The 14,864-nt window shown below is 31.6% G+C and overlaps 1 pseudogene; it reads left to right on the forward strand.

Moving 5' to 3' along the window:
• LOC128180168 (uncharacterized) overlaps positions 1 to 14,864 on the forward strand; it is a 40,731-nt pseudogene that overhangs the window by 12,422 nt on the left and 13,445 nt on the right.

Raw genomic sequence — 14,864 nt, forward strand, 5'->3', positions numbered from 1 at the left:
GAGAAAACCTCGAAACTGTAGTAAAAAGGGTGTGCATTTTTTAAAAATCTTCTTCACAAGAACTACAAAGTCAAATTCAACGTAATTTAGCCTAAATAATCCTCATGGAAAGGAAAAAATTTTGAATTACAAAAATCATGTGCTAATGCTATTTCAAATTTTAGTAATTTACGAAAATAATGATAAAGAAAGAATGGAGGTCGATCAGTTTATAACTTCGGGTTCGGTATTTCGTATCTCGAAAACCAGGTTTTCGTTTGAAGCAGCAGGTTTCACGCACGAAAACGGGTCGAACTGACAAAAATGAATTTACTTGTTGTGCAAGAGTTTACGTGCAAGGGGATTGTTTGAAATTTGCAAAATATATTTATGCCGATTTTGTGGAGTAAATTTAGGTATTTCAATGCGTTGACATGTTCTTTTGTGACGTTTTGATTTTAGTTTCATTTTCGTTGATTATGACTTTTAACTTGAGGGGAACTATTGCCCGTATTTTGGAATATTTGCGTAGCAAATCAAAGATAGACTTCGGTAAATCAGACAACCGATTTATTACCTGCGCAAAATGAGCAAAATCTAATGCACTAACAACGTATTATAAAATACAATTCATTTGTACTTTTCATTTTATTCGTAATTCGGTACGATCTCTTCGTAATGGTTGAATAATGCAACGTGATTTGTTAAGATGCTCAGCATTTTTAGTCTATACGGAGATTTTTTGCTGCTAGAAATATATAAGTATATTTATGATGAAAAAAATTGTGGTCTTTCTTTGTTTTGGTGCATTTTTCCTTTTTTTAATTGTTTACAGTTTTCTATAGTTTACTGACCTATCGAAGAAGTTTCGAGTAATAAGCAAGGGCTTTGTGCACAGTGCTATGTTTGTACAAAGAGCTGAGGCCATGCTTTAATTTGTTTATATTTTAAATGCTGAATAGGAAATACCAAATTTAAAAATCCTAAGTTGAATGTAATAAATTCCTGTAAAGAAAAACATGACTCAAACCAAGGTCTGTATCTTCCTTATAATTCCACGACTGACGCTCAAATTTTAGTTAATCATCAGAAATGCCTTACTTAAGCATTGTAAACAATCAAAATAGAAAAAAAAACTTGACCAAAATCATGACTATGCCCCTTTAAGACACCAAAATATGCACTTCTGCCAGCAGCATTATTACTGTTAATTGGTAGTAGGTTGCAATGATGCCAAAATGACGTCACTATTGAATCTTGCCAATCCGTTATCGTAGAGGGATCTCCTGATACAAGACGGGCGAACAAGGTTATCTTGTTGAGTGGATATAACTCTCCTATATGTGGTATCATCAACAGATCTTTGCGCCGAGAAACACTGATAGTAAAAGAATTCAAAGCAGACATTAGCTGTGGAACCTATTTTGGGTGTTTTATAACAAAGCAATAATAATAACTTACTTTAGACTGTTCTCTAATGATTTTATTATTCTAACAGATTATTTAAAAGGTGTATTATTTTTTTCTTACAATAAATTTAAAAGGTTTGGAAATATATGGACTTAAATTTGACATAATAGAGTGAAAGCATCGACATGGTATGCATCAGGATCAAAATTCCAGGAAGCAAACTCCCAATTGTTTATAATACGAAAAGCAAGACGATCTGCATCTGGATAAAATCTGTTTATGCAAATTCTCAAGAAAATTGTTTTTTTACTATTTATTCGGTAGAATCATCAATTTGTCTAGAAAATGCTTCAGCATAAACATTTTAAGCCCAAAATAATTACTGGGCTGAAAAAAGCAATAATAGGTTTATACACCAATTTTAGACTCTAAAAGAAAGATAATAAAAACCTTTTAGAATGCATTCCACCCATTGCATTAATGTCGGAAACCACAATAATCTGTTGTATATTCAGTTTAAAAAAATATCTTTTATTTTACACTCTAAAATCGATTTTAATGCAAAAATACAGCCAACAATTCTATAAAAAGTTGATATGACAGCATGATTCCAAAATGTTCATGAACCTTATATCATGATAATGTCAGTATAGCTCCTCAACCTCTCAAAGATGCACCGGTTTCAACCCATAAATCATCTAGACTTGACTTGATTGATTGTCCGTTTAGTTTTTGTAAATTATCACAAAACTATTCTATTTCCAAAAGAATTTCAACAGAGGAAATCATCAATTAATCATAATTATCATTGTTCATTTAACGATTTTTTTTATTTTTTATCTCTCTAAAGTTCTGTAATGCAAAGGACCTTCATATAAAGCATTACATGCGTTTATCAATAAACCAATCATTGAAGTTAGCTGTCTCAATCGAATTTATATACATGTATCATACAAAATAAATTGGTTTAGAATCTTATCGATCGTTTTATCTGTCGAAGAAACTTTAATTTCTATAGAATCTAAAATCACTCCAAAGAAAACAATTCTTGGAGAGAAAATAATAACAGATTTTTTGTACATTTTGAGCTAAGGTTCTGCAATTCTAAAACGTCAATTTCTCTTCTTTTTTTTACATGAATCAAAAATTGGATACATGGTTACATATAAGGAATCATCAATGCAATAACAGTATGCCATTTGCTCCAAAGAATGCATATAATTATAGATTTCAAAATTCTTATAAAAAATCTTTGACATAATGTTAATCCAAAAGGCAAAACTACAAATCTGTAAAATGTTCAATTCCAAGAAAATGTAAGAAAGTTGGGATGAAATGTGGATATACACCTATGATAAAATAAGCGTCCTTTACATCAACTGAAGGAAGATAACTACTTTGTTTAACCAGCTCCAAATATGCTAAAATTTCTTGTTAAAAGTGATAATATTCAGGTAATGTATTTAATATTTATGATTGGTCTTGAACTGCCATTTTTTCGGTTCAAGAAAATATTTCATTTTAAAAAACCATATGAAGGTTGTTAGAAACGTTTGCAGACAAGTTCGATTTTAAGCGGACTATTTGCATGATACCAGCAAAACTTTTTACATTGAATCTGGATGTACTTTCTAATACATATGTAAAAATGTGTTTCTTCAAAATTCAAAATCAGATGATTTTTTGCATACTTATTTTTAAATTGGTTGTCATTTAATAAATCATACGTCATCCTACAAAGTACACATTGATTTTGCCGTAAATCACTTTGTCTACGAATTTTTCTAACAACCCTCGTATATCCGGTTTTATCGCTTGTCACAAAATTTGCGAGAATTGGAAAAGTGTGTAGCATTTTTATTTGCGTCAGTCTCTTTTTGCGCCTTAAAAAGTTTCTTATAAAAAATGATACAAAATATCATTTTGCATATTCAATAATTTGCGATTTAAAAGCGATCACAAACAAAAAGCGAAAATTAGACCATTGCAAAAATTACTTTGATTTTGATTTTTTTATTTTATTTCGCCGGTGTCGGCAATGAACTTCCACTAACAGAACCTGTCGCGTTGCGCTTCATTCATCATTGGATTCCTTTAGTTGTAGTGTCTTCTATCACACTTCTTGTCACCAACAAATACGACTGTAAATCGTTCTGGTCGGTTTCTATCATCATTATAGTTATAACAGTACAAACAACAACTAACCATCGAAAGAATTATGATTAGTTAAAGCTAACATTAATAAAGGCAATTGTTAGACATATTATAGGTTCGATCGTTTCTCAACTGTCACTGGAGCATATAATGATCGATAAAGGTTCGATCGGTTGCTTTTAGATCATGGTATTCAGGTTGTACGGACATCTAAATATTAGAACTACACATTGTACATTTTTGTAGTTTTATATTTGTAATAAAGAATAACGGAAACTACAACTTTGATATAACTTCCATTATATCAACATTGTCTTGCGCAGACAGTGTTGTTCTGTTTTACGTCTCATTCTCTACAGACCCGGTCGCACTGCATCTAACGAAGAAAATAGTGAAAGTAAATTTATTTATGTATACACAATTTAACTTCGTTTCATCAACTTCTACAGAAAATTCCGTTTTCTAGAGTCCATGTTGTCACTGCAAGGAGTGTGTAGCGATAGGCGAAAAAATACAAATTATAAGATGGTAGTCGGACGTTAAAAAGGGAAATAATGTATATTTTATGGATTCATGTCGGCTTTTATCTTTTATAAGCACAAAAACCAAATTGAACAAACTCCAACCTGTTTTTCAAAAAACCTAGAGCAGAGAATGATATTTGCACGCTTTACGCTAAACACTCACACCGCTCAGAAAAAAAGAATGACCTTGGCACTTGGAGCTGTTATTCAACTATAAAAATACTTTTTTGTATTCTTATGAAGCAGAATTTATTTAAAAACTTGTACATGAAAAATATGAACCACTCGCTGTGGCCTTCAACTCAACATTCAGGTACATCGACGAGGTATTATCAATTAACAATTAACTGTTTCTATTAAGAAAGAGGATTTTCTATCCGTGTCCTCTTTTTTTCAGTGCAAAATGAAAAATGAACACAATGCAAAAACAAAAATGAACCTGAATTTTATTTATTTTGGTCGTTGAACTCAACATAAATTGGTGAACCCACCATCTTTTTTACACAAAAGCACATTTTACAGTATCTTTAAACCTTTATATTCCACAATGACAGTCATAATATTGGTGATTCCACCAATTTCATTCATCTATTGTTTCACTTACGAAAAAACTTGGTGGGTCCACCAATAATAAGATAATGGCGATTCTGTTATTTAAAACAGCATCAAATATATCAAATACACAGGACCGTGGTGATTCCACCAATTTTATTCATCGACTTTCTCACTTTCAAATAAACTTGGTGGGTCCACCAATAATAAGATATTGGCGATTCTATTTTTTTGAGAGCATTAAATATTTTCTTCACATAGGCCCCTGGTGGTTCCACCACAAATTAATTGTGAATTTGTCTGTATACAGTTTTGTATTTCATTCAAAGAATTGGTGAACCCACCAACAAAGCAATGATAGAACATATGACAAAATCAAAAACTTTCGAATGCCTAAAAATACGCAATTTTGCAAACATTGTTTGGTGATTCCACCAATAGTCAAAGAGGTAAAATTTTCTAATATGTCAATTTATATCAATATACAAATACTACACTGAACAAATTTTAGGAACTTGTCCAAATTTAAAAATGCTGTCGCTATTTCAATACTTGGTGGATCCACCAAAATAAAATTGTGTGAAATGTGAAATGAAACTAGAGTTCCAAATTGGTGGACTCACCAAGAATTTTTAAAAGATAAAAATCTGTTGATAAATCGCTGTGTTAAATAGAGCAGGTTTGGCAACCAAAAAAGATGAAAATTTTAGCTTCTATACAAGACAAGAAAGTTGGTGAATCCACCAGAAAGATCACATAAACATGTTTTTAGTTTTCGCTGATGCGGACTAGTGGAATGATTTTACCTTGTTTGACTCACCAAAAACAAGCACTTTCACTTTAGATTTACATACTTGGTGGATCTACGATGACTTATTAACCAAAATAGATTACATAGCTGGTGCATGCACACACACAAAAATAAAATCCCTCAAAAACACTTTGTTTATCAGTCAAATGAAAATATAGATTTGTCAGAGTCTGCTCTTTCTGTGGGTCAAAATACGTTTTCCTTTTCAACGGGATTATCAATGACAGAAAAGAATTATATCATAAAAGATAAAAGCAAAAATTATCATCACTTACTCCTAGGTGCAACTTATAAGGATTTCCACCGATGGTAGGTGTTGTAAATACACTAGTCACCGTCACTATTCCACTTGTATTCATCATTGCAATAATTCGTTGATTATAATCCCTTAGAAAATCACCGATACTTCTCTCTGGTCATGTTTTAAAGAGTTCTCGAATTATCGACATACGCATAGTGTGTCTTTCCTCCTCAGGCTTATAGATGGAGGTGGTGCCACAGGGATTTTATGTGTAAACCAACACAGCGATCTGTAAAAAAGTACAAAACTAATTACTTTACTGGATAATTATGAAAATGGAAAGAAATGTTCAACTTTCTTTTTGATATGATAAACTATCACAAAGATGATTTTACTTGATTTTGTCAGCTCAAGTACAGAGAAAATGAAAGAAAATATAATCACATAAAGTCAATGTAGAGGTCATGCGATGAAGTTTAAAATAATCAACAAAATGTTGATATCACGAACAAAATTGCATAAAGAAAACTAGGTACTCAGTTTCAGTTTCGTTTATAAATAATGACAATAAATAATAACCAATATGTAATCAATAAATGTTTTAAAAAGTGCTAGTCTCTCATGCTTGTAAATAATATTTCCTAATTTGTTTGCTGGAAAGATAGTTTTACATAGATATTTTTTCATGGAGATGGCTATAGAATACATATTTTAAATAAACAACCCCTATAATTATCCAGGGGCCGGAGAGCAATTGTACCGGATTAAATGAAAATAAAAATGGTATAATGCTTCATATTTCACTTAATGTGCATTAATTCTCGTATCAACATATCTAAGAACAGAATTCGGCTCTTCCTTAGCCCATTGTATTGTATTAGACTATGACCAGGCGTCTTAGTCCGTACCCGCTTCACTGGAGTTTTATACGAAATGCGAGAAAGAATTACTTAATAATAGCAGCTACCGAGTGCCTCTTGGACAAACGAAAAAGCTTTCATTCAATACATACAAATATTCCGTTTGCCTCGTGGTTATTTTAAAGTCAACAGACCTTGCAACCGACAAGGCAACTTGTCATCTAACGCCTGACTATTCTACTTGGCGATGTCACTTATTCAAACAAAAAGATATTGCAACTTATCACTGCACAGTTCTCTACCTAATGTTACATTATAATCAAATTATACCACAGTGATATTCTTTTTCTGCGTACATTGTACATGTACTTCTTCTGCATCTTATATTCAGTTTATTGAATATTAGACAACATAGCTTAAGCTTTCAGTATTCATTCTTATATACACTTTTATAGAAATACAAACAACCATATATGTATATTGGTGTAAATATCTGGCGTTTAAGTCCAAAAATCTTTTTATAACATATTATGCAGTGTTTTGGGGTAGGAAATTGTTAATTTTCTATATTTACTCCCACCAAGTATGATTACCTCAAAATTTAATAGACAGGATGACTGCACTTAAGGACATGCGATATTTGCGAGAAAATAAACTTTTAAAACAAGAATTTTCTTTCAATTGCAGAAATGGTCAACATCTAATCTGCAACTTTACATGTACGTAATTGCGTTAAATAAAAGTATGTGTTTAACAAGTACGAATTTGTTTTATAGGCGGGGTCATCACGATTTCTTGAATATCCATACGATAATGAGGACGCCCACTTTTACACTGACTTCATACAAACTCAGCGCATGTTTATCTATTGTTTTACGTTTGACAGTAGTTGTATATTTGCATCATCGATATCAAAGTTATGTCAAAGGGAGATTAATAAACAAACATGCGCTCATGGTTTAAATGAGAAAAAAACTGCTTCTTCTTACTTCTGCTTTACCCGTTGTAACCAAGGGTTGGTGCATGTTGTATATTGTATAAATAATCACGTGATTTCTCACCTCAGGTAACTTTGTGAATACAAAAGTCTATCACATGACGTGTAAGATAGCATTTTGTGTGCTTTCTAGGACAATATTTTCAAGAACGTTAAGTTGTCAAGCATTGATTTAAAGGGACTTGGATACGATTTAAGCTCAAATTTCTCAAAATTCAATTTGTCATATTTAATGTCTAAAATAATCAGTATGGGTGTTTTTAATACTTTGTCAAAATTTGAAAGTTCAATATCGAGTTACAAGCGAGTTACAGAGGTAAAAATGTTTTGTAAACAAAGCTTGAGCCTTGTTATTGTTTAAATATGTGTTATAATGATATGTTTCAATCTAATGTTACTTTTTGTTGTTGGTAAAATCATTTATGAGCCAATTGAATGAGTTTATCTTATTTCCACAAGTTATTCTGTCAATGAAATTGTAATTTCTGTACTTTAAATTATTTGTAAGCAAATATAAGACTCGAGCTTTGTTTACATAACAACGATTTCTTTCCTCTGTCTCTCGCTTGTAACATGACTTCTAACATTCAAATCTTGGTAGATCGTTCAAAATACACAAGAAAACTATTTTCTGTATACAAATCAAAAATAAAATTTTCATCTGAAATTGTGTCTAAGTCCTTTTAAAGCCTTCTGTACCTACATAGGCGTGGTCTAATTGTTGAAAAAATATTAAATAGTATACTTGTACCATATAGAATAGATAGGGTTATGGTGAAAGAGTGATCACATAAATTTTATACATGACATTGTTATTCATGCTAGTCTAATTTTAGTACCATTCTGATAATGTCAGCTCCTCTTCTCATGGATATTAATATCAATCGCATGTTTGATCAAGGGCAGATAAGCAAAAAATCTCCTTTTTTCGAAAGTTATAAGGAGAAAAACATAGAAAGAGCTTAATGTATCACAGTCATGTTGGAAATTGACTAGACTCTTTAAATTTTTTAACAAAAGTGGAACTAGGTTAAGAAATAAACGCAACAGAAGCGACCAAGTGCAGTCATCCTTTATGAAATATATAACTTTATTACCTAATCAAGGGAATTTTGTTGTTTTATTACAAATTAAATATTTGCGTTTATTTTGAACTGCCGGTCAATAGACTGCGATCTATTAGACCGCCGGTCAATAGACTGCGATCTATTAGACCGCCGGTCAATAGACTGCGATCTATTGGACCGGCAACGTGTACATGTATGTTATAATGTTACATCCTTTCTCAGGGAATGTATATTCCTTTACATAGACGCCTTTTTAGTACTTAGTGAAACCAAATTCAATGTTATCAAAATGGAGTATCAAATATTCAACAGTTTTAAAGCCTCATCTAAGGTAAAAGACTATTTAAAATCTAATGAGGTGAAGACTCCTCCTTATTTGTGTAAACTAATATTAAATTGAGATGTTGTAATTTATTGTTATTTCCATACTTACGTCGACCCAATATATCCCTGTGAACTTGAAATAAAGATAACACAGAGTCTGCGTCATCTGTTTTATATTTGGATATTTTACTGGAAACGGACATTGATGGTATTCTTACATGAAAACTTTATGATAAACTTCAATTTTTCTATAGCCAACTTTCCTTACTTATGTAGCAATATTCCTTCATCACCTGCATATGGTGTTTTTGTCTCTCAATTAATTCGATACGCAAGGGCATGCTCTTCGTATAAACAGTTTCTAAGGCGAGGCAAGCTACTGACAAACAAGTTGATAAAACAGGACTAAACAGTCTCGTTTGAAGTCATCTTTTCGTAAGTTCTATCGTCGATAGAACGGCCATGGCAGCAAAAACAATCTTCCTATGGGTCGCATGCTGACTGAAGTTTTTCATACTAATTGTTAGATCATAATTAATCAACTTATTGTCTATGGACTTTTCGGATTTTTCCCGACTACGACAAAGAGCACACGCCGGGTATGACCGCCCTGCAGAGGATGCTCACTCCTCTTGGGCACCTGATCCTACCTCTCTTTGGGCGTACGTGTTGCTCTGCTTTGGATTTTAAATTCGTTTTATGGATTTTTGAGATAGTTGACGGTTTGTTATTGTCATTTTTTCATTTCTTTGGTGATTCATGCAGGATATGAAGGTGACGACATTGCAGAAAACTTACCATCATCATGCAGCAGGTAATGTTAAAAAAAATTCTACAATGATCGCGACCTTCTTAACCCGCATTATTCATAAAAGAAAGCATTTCATTGTTTATATATGTACTGACATCTTTCTTTTAACACATTAATGAACTAATTGTAAAACAAATTACTAAATAACTGTTAATGTGGTACATTAGCTACATGTAAAAAAACCCCAGTCAAATCGTCTCCTCAGCGCATTTTAGTCTGGCATCATCATGATTATTTCGGGCAATCGTAATTTTTCGACCAATCGATGAACGTGGCTTGCAGATTTCATTCCTGTCAGTTTTAGTCGCTGTAGGTTTCAACAAATCGATAAACGGGCGTGTAGATTTCAGTCTTGTTAGTTTTTATAGAGTTATGAATTAAATATTAGCTTCTGTAACAAATAGAGAGAATGGTATTTGGTGAATGAACATATATTAATGACCACTGATCATAGGTGTGTTCATCTCACACAAGTATTCTTTTAATTTTTAAAATCTGACTTATGCTTCATCCCATTCAGAATAATGCTGCATGATACACCAGTTGAGCCGAAGGGCCATATGTAAAAGAATTATGTGTTATAATGTTTGTAAATATTTATCATGATAATATATACTTAAAAAGAATTTCTGTAATGCTAGAATTTTCCAGTTGCAAAAGAGGCAATAATATAAAAAATAGACTAATTGAATTAGAAGAACTTATAGCAGACACTGAAAATGTGAAGAATGATATTTCTACAGAACGTAAGTACTAATATGCAACTGCAACATTGCCGTCTTAAATTGCTTCTAATTTGATAAATAAAAGATATATAATGGTGGAATTTCAAATATCGATTATGCATGTGTCTTAAAATTTGGTAAGCCAATGCAAGTCGTTAAATGCACGTATATAACATGCATGTTATATGCCATTAAAGTTGCAAATCATAAACGATTTTACATATTTTTGTTACCGAATGTCGTATCTTGAATATTAATTTATTAGAATTATTAGATAGCGAATAGTATATATTTTTGTAACGATTAAATTTCAGCTTACAAATGTATTGGTTCGAACAGCCTAGATGATTTTGAAGAAAAAGTATCATTTACTGCAAACGTTGGAACAGACAAGAAGGATTTTTCTTACGAAGGTAGAGATGTAATTACATTTTCATGCGTTCTATTTTAGAAATAAGAACTATAAAGATGCGTCAGTTTTTTTGTTCAATTTTTTACGCATTTAAAAAACAGGTGCTATTTCTTTGAATGAGCGTAAAAGAATTGGTTGGGTTTTTCTTTTCTTTTCTTTTCTTTTTTTTTTATTTGTTTGTTTGTTTTTTTTTTTTTTTTTTTTTTTTTTGGGGGGGGGGGGGGGGTGGGCGCTTTTGTTAAATGTGTGATGTATTCATGTTCGTAATCTGAATCTGCATTTTTTCGCACAATCTTTAACATAATACTGTGATATCATTTAATTTCGTGGAGTATGGACGCTAAATTATAATGATTCAACGGTATTACATGTACATGTATAAACTGCCATGCAAAACATGTAACCATATGCAATATCCGGAAACCGTTGAGATTTTTTATAGAGATGAATCCCGGAATCGTGCATTGGACAAAATAAAATCCATTTCTATTCAGCGGTTTTTAAAACTATTATTTTGTTTCATCTTAGTCTAGCGTTCTCGTCGCTCCCTAAAAATCATCTTATTCAACTTTCCCAAAACTGTTTACCCTATCTATACTTTTTGCCAATAAACTTTAAGAATGCCTACACAAGAGTGACTGGTCACATATTTGGTATTTCAGCACGCGTGATATGATATCCGAAAGCTATCATCGAATTTTATCTGATAAATTTTTGTAAAGTTAATAAAAAAATTACATTCATTTTTGATAAACTAGCCAGAAAAAGCAAATATGAGAATAAGATTGATGAAAGTTTACATCAAAATATATTCTCGCAATGAAAAAATAATAATGAATATTTACGTTAAGAAATGAATAAATTTACTGGAGACGTACTTCTGTTCACATAGAAGTTAAGATTTGACAAACGTTTAATAATTAAAACAAAGCAATTCGTTTCTTGAATGTGCGATTTTAGTTCTGATGTTTACAACGCTTGCAAAGCTCGACCTCTGGTGAGAGAATCGGTAGAACTTTTTAGAACGGGGTAACTAAGAACGCGGGTTAACTTATCAACTCCATAGCGAGAAGCGTAGAACGAGCGCATCATGCACCGCGGGTAGGCACCTTGTATCAGACATCTTTTGTTTGGTTAATATAAAAAGTTGATAAATTAAATAGAACACTTTAATGCGATATTTATTTTTATGGAGAGAACATTCCATTACAGGATGTCCAGGAACGTGTTTTGTTTAATTAACGTCACACCGGAAAGTGTAGAGCAAGTTAACTGACAACCATGGTTTAAAATATGCACGTAAATATACATACACTGTAGTCATATTAGTCATGTTAGTAAATATACATACACTGTAGTCATATTAGTCATGTAATCATTCACCGAAGACAATAGAAAAATCAAATATGAAGAGAATTATAATTGACACAAATGGTGAAAAAAAACTGGCCACAATTTTCTTTTTTTATTAAATATTTTATGTCGGACGATATAGCTTTAACATTTGCATTTTGATAGAGTACAGGGACAGATAGACAAAGTTAATTAATTTATTAATGTGTTTTCTTATAGTGAAGACAAAGTCCTGAGTCTTGGATTCGATGGTTTTATTTAAAACCATCGTATAATATCATATTTAACCTGTCTTGCAAAAACTCTCATTGCATCATGGCGTCCAAGTAATACATTGCTACCAAAAACATTTCAGTGAAAAACAAAATCTGAAAATTTTAGTCCGAATTTCCTCAGTTTTGCTAAAATCCATTGAGCCTAATTCCATAATATAGTAAAAATATCGAATGGTTTGTCAATAATAATCCATTTCATAAATACTTTTAGTGTTTAGAACAAATTTTACCCATGACATTGAACTTTTTAGAAATCCGAATTTGTGAACTCAAACCCAGAGTAAACAACGTCCTTATGTATCGCTGTAATCAGAGATAATGCTACAATCCTGTTGAGCTGTTCGGCAATAATAAAAGAATTATGTGTTATAGTGTTGATTATAATTGATCATTGTACTCTATACTTAACAAATTTTCAGTAATGCTAGAATCTTCCAGTTGCAAAAGAGGCAATGATATAGAAGGAACATTTAATGAAACTGAAGAACGACAAAGCCTTATAGCAGACACTGAAAATATGAAGAGTGATTTTTCTACAGAACGTAAGTACTAGTATGCATTTTGCAACAATATCGTTCCTATAATGTTCCTAAGAACTGCGAACGCTAAGGCCCGTTTCCCGCCTACATTTTACATCCAAATATTTCGGAATTTCTGTCAGATATTCAAAAACTAAGTTTTCTACTAAAAAGTATAATCAAATCCTAATCAATTCATATCAAAATAAAATTTGTAATCAAATTAATTATCTTTAAACAAAAGTTTTGTTAACACGGGGTCTTATAAAAATTTCATTGAAATTGGTCTCTATGAGTGAGAAAAATATTTTTTAGCGGCCAATATGTGCATAAAAACTTAATAATAACATATTTACGATATATATTAATTTATAAAAGTAAAATTTCATTTTAATTCATTTCTGTGAATTATTTTTCTAAAATTTACAAAGCAAAATTCTTTTTTTGGAATGTATTTCGGTCTGTAGACATATGTTCCCCCCTGTGAAACAACAAATCCTTTGGTAAAAATATGCTAAATAACAATAATAAAATCCCCTGAAAAGGAATTTTTGTTTCACGGGGGGGGGGGGATGTTTTAAAAAACATTTCCGTTTTCCGTTATTTTCTATTATGAAATGAGCTATTTTAACCCAAAATACAAAGTTTTCTCTCTTTGTTTGACCAAATCATTTATATTTAATGAAAATATATATAAATGTTTACATAATAATAAAAAAAATAACTTTGATTAGACAACTTTTTTAAAAATGACTTTTAGTTAGGCGGCTAGACAATGCTATCGTTCGCAGTCCTTTGATTAATAAAATTAAAAGATATATTATGATGAAAGTTCAAATATCAATTATGCATGTGTCTTTAAATATGGGAAGCCAATAAAGTAGTAATATGCATATTATATACCTTTAATGTTACAAATCATAAATGATTTACTATTTCAATAGTGAATGCCGTATATTGCATGTCTCAAGTCATTTGATTGCGAATTGCTTATATTTCTGTAACGATAAAATTTCAGCTTACAAAAGATGTATTGGTGAAAAAAATCAAGATGATATGAAAGAAAAAGAATCATTTACTGCAAACATTGGGACAGATGAGGATTTTCCTTACGAAGGTAGAGATGTAATTGCATTTTCATACTGTTCCATATTAGGGATTAGAACTTTATATACACGCGTCAATTTGTTTTTTCCAATTTTCTCCTTGCAAAAAAAACAGCTGTTTTTTTTTTCTTTTTGGGAGCGGAAGGGGGTTGGATTTTGATTTCTTTTGTTGTTTTTTTTTTGGGGGGGGGGGAGGGGGGGTGATGTGACATTGTATTGATGAACATAATCTGAAGTTGTATTATTTCGTACAAGTGCATACGCAAATCATATCTTTGACATAATACAATTTTGTGGCAAGTATTGGTGTTTTGCTAATTTGTGAAGATATAATTTCGTGAATGCGTCGGTATTCAGTTTAAGTAGAAAAAGTAAATCTTTTATAATCAAATTTGACGAGAATGTAAATTTGTGGATGAGGGCTACCCATGAATACCACAAAATCCTTATTCTAATGATTCCACAGTATTATATTCTGTCATACGTGATCAGGGTTTACTCTCTGTTTCCACTCTGGGCTTTCTTTTGGGATTACGCTGGGTTTCATCTAGGTCCATTACAATGAGGAATATTTGAAAACGGTTAAGATCGTTTATAAGATTAATTTCTCGGAATCATGCATTGGACAAAATAAAATTCATTCCCATTCAGCACAGCGAGTTCTAAGAACTAGTACGCGCGGGAAAAAGAGCAAGGTTAACCTTTCATCAAGAAAATTATTATGTCTACGTCCCATTATACTCTC

The sequence above is a fragment of the Crassostrea angulata genome, chromosome 4 (genome assembly GCF_025612915.1).
Source record: "Crassostrea angulata isolate pt1a10 chromosome 4, ASM2561291v2, whole genome shotgun sequence".
NCBI classification, from domain to species: domain Eukaryota; kingdom Metazoa; phylum Mollusca; class Bivalvia; order Ostreida; family Ostreidae; genus Magallana; species Magallana angulata.